This window comes from Poecilia reticulata, linkage group LG6 (assembly GCF_000633615.1).
Source record: "Poecilia reticulata strain Guanapo linkage group LG6, Guppy_female_1.0+MT, whole genome shotgun sequence".
NCBI classification, from domain to species: Eukaryota; Metazoa; Chordata; class Actinopteri; order Cyprinodontiformes; family Poeciliidae; genus Poecilia; species Poecilia reticulata.
In genome coordinates this window covers 18,227,137-18,230,674 of record NC_024336.1, presented here as the reverse complement: position 1 = coordinate 18,230,674, position 3,538 = coordinate 18,227,137, and positions in this window count along the sequence as shown.

Here is a 3,538-nt window from a genome sequence, read left to right as displayed (position 1 = left end):
CCGATGACCATCTTTGAACCTTTTTTTGTACAGCTTACATGGAAATGTGAATAAAAACAACATTTAACTTTTTCTATTGTATGGGCCAATCTAGGAAAAGTCTTAAAATCTCAAGTTAAAAAAATAACATTTAGGGGATTTTTGGGGGGGTTTTAACACAGTGGCGGGTCATTTTGACCCGAAGACAACAGGAGGGTTAAGACAACGATTTGGTTTTGCGGGAACTTATTATGTTTTCTAGAAACGGATCTGGAGCGAAAAGAAGTTATATTAAATAGTTACTAGTTTTCTCTGTCATTGTGAGACACAAATGTAGTTTTATAAAATGTTTCTTGCAGTTAGTGAGACATTTTGTTATAAAAGGTCAATCCTTTCTGCTGCCACATGAGTTTGCCAAATAGTCTTTGCAGATAACTGAGAAGTGATCTATGTTGGATTGGATTAAAAAACACTCAGTTATGGTAAGAAGAGCAAATGTTCTCGTTTCACTTAGTCCTCTTAATTTTGCTATCCTGCTTGACGTCTTCCAAACATTTAAGCTCCTGATGCGCATAATAAAGCAGCAGAGACATGAAATCCTGCTGAAGAATGCAAATATTGCTAATAAGCAAGTTAAACAGGGACACAGTAAAAACAGTTGTTTTATCCTCTTTGGACTCCTGTTTTAATATCTTGTAACAATTATAGTAAAAAACATTTCTTTGCAAGGTTCAAACTCGTGAGTGGATCGGAGAACTGAAGCACTAACTCAATATATTCACAATTTATTCACAGCCTTTCTTTAAGATAACCTCTACTGTTCTACGTGACCTTGTTCAGATCAGTTCTGTCATTCATATTTCTATTTCACCCACACATTGTCACTTTATCCCCTCCTTCCACTTCATACAGGTAAATAAAGCCTTTACCCATGTGCTTTGCTTTTACATATATCATTTCTCTTGGTGCTGAAGCGTATTTTAGAAAAATGTGACGATAGCCAAATAAATGCAGAAATCTCATTTATAATTGAGTCTGATTGTATGTTACTTTCTAAAGAATTCATATTACACCAGATTTCCATTCTGCCCCCTGCTTGGGTCAGTCAGAGCTCCTCTGAAGTATGAAATAAGAGCCTGCATTAAACCAGAAATAACCAGTTGATATATATTATTTATTAGAGTCACATGGCCACGTTTCTAGAAGCAGACATGAGTAAATGCTGGAAAACGTCTTAAAATCAACAGTTAACAAAGTAAATATAGAACTAAAAGTAATAAACCATGAAAGGAAAAATGACTCCTGCCTCTTAATGGGTGATGTGTGATTTTGAATGATTAATGGCTCTGATTGGTAGACCCTGTCTGACTACATGAGAAAGACTAAAAGATCCACAAATAAAGTTACCATTGTTACTCCAAGAATTCATTGATCTCTACTTGTTGGTCATTTCATCCAGGAAGCCACTAAAAGACCCAGAAGAACACCCAAAGAGCTACAGACCTCTTTTATCCCAGTTAAAGTCAGTGTTCATGATTCAACAATAACAAAGACACTGAGTAACAAGGAAAGGTTTGCCTCTTGTTCTAACTCTTAGAATTGAACAGGCACAGGATGTAGCACAAAACATATTGTAACAACTCTTTTCTTTCCCTGGGTAGTGGTTGTCCTTTGTTCCTCAGGTGAAGTGGCTGTGACCTGGTGACCCAATATTCTCAGCTTATTTAAACCTGGCTGCTCTTGCTGACTGCTGGCAGGCAGTCTGGGTATTTTTATTTTATTTTTTTTCTGGCTATGTCTAGCTGGATCTTTTCCATTGTAGGAAATCATCTCATTAATTTTGTGTTACCTTTAATTGGCTCAGTGTAAAAATGTTTTAATTTCATAAATTCAAGATTTCACCCCTGACTTATCAAAAGGGAAGAAATAAAAGTCAGAATTTCCAAGACCAAAATAAATAAATAAAAATCCCCCCATTTTAACGGAAAATAATAATTACGTAACTCAAGAAAAAAACAAAAGTGCAATGCTGAGCTCCCTCTGTGGTCAGAAAACAGAAAATTACTGGCTGGAAGAAAATGGCAGAGAACCCCAACTAAATCTACCATTTAACCTTTGACCTGCCTTACCTGCTGGTGGTGGTCAGAGGGCGCCAGAGCATGGCTGCCTATCCAGTAGCTTGCCGCCATCGGCAAACTTTGTGTGAATGTGTGTGTGTGAATGGGTGAATGACTGAAAGAACTTTATACAAGTATAAGTCATTTACAATTCAAACATGTTAGTGATAATATGATGGTGATAGTATGATAACTTTCCTGCTTCAGGACCTGGAGGAGCTGTCTAGCTGCTGGAATCATGAATGTATCAGAATTAAATTAGCAGGATGCTCTAACTTCAGCTTCCACACAGTGCCAGGCTGGTGCAATTAAGATCATCATTTGCAAATGTACATTTCAATATACTTGTGTTATCTTTGTCTGATATTAGCCTGAAACATTTAACTGTGACGGAAAAGCGAACACTGAAGGAATCTGTAAGGAGACAGCACTGCATCCTTCCTTTCCTTCCTCTTGGATCCTTTACCCTTAAAGTTATTTTTATGTCTCGCACGGAGACGCATCTTTCCTTTTAATGTCTGATTCAGTTCAATTTGAAAACAACGTCCTTTGATAAACAACCTTGCCCCATGATTAAACATTTTTACACTCACAGGAACGACATTGTCTGCATCCATGGTGCCCGAGGGAACCATGAAGGGTTTGCTTAGCAAGAAAATGATGTGAATCATACAGTCCAGAGTTCTCCAGGCAGCAGCTTCACCGCTATTATGAAAGACTTCACCAAATAAAGCAATATCTTTGAGTAAACAGAGGCGTTTCAGGCTGGCGCTAGCTATATCTGAGATACACTATTTTTATTTTTTACTTTAGTTAATAATCTGCGCTTTGTTAGCCGCTTTCTTGCTCTCCGGATCAATGTCCTCCTCGTTGGCTTTGATTAAAACAATGCTGTGCATTTACAGTGCTTCCTACTGTTTTTGATCAAATACTAGCTGAAGGCAGAGACTGTCTGCCATTGTGCCGCGCCGATGGACTTGCTGAATTACATTTAGTCGTCTCTGTTGGCACATGAGTATCTAAAATGAGATTTCTTTCACCTGCTCTCCGCAAACAGCAAGGAAGGCCTGAATAAAGGGGCCGCGGTTTCGGTGCTGTGAAATTAGATGGAGTGCAGAGGATCAGCAGCTTTCTTCCGCTGGCGAACTTTGCAGGAGCCGGAGCCCCTCGTGACAGCCTGACTAAACGGATTGCATCTTTTAACGGGAGCGGAGAATGCACTGGAGCATTCCCATCCATTAGAAGATGAGATACTTCTGTCGTGTTCAAAATAGATCCAGGGGTGAATCTAAGAAAACGTAGATCGATGAAACATTTGTTGAGCAATATGAAAGACAGTCTGTATGACGTATGCATATCTGAGCACATGCTCTTAATATCTCTCTGCGTTCGGAACAAATGCGGGCATATCTAAATGGGGAGCCCCACAGAGGATTCAACGC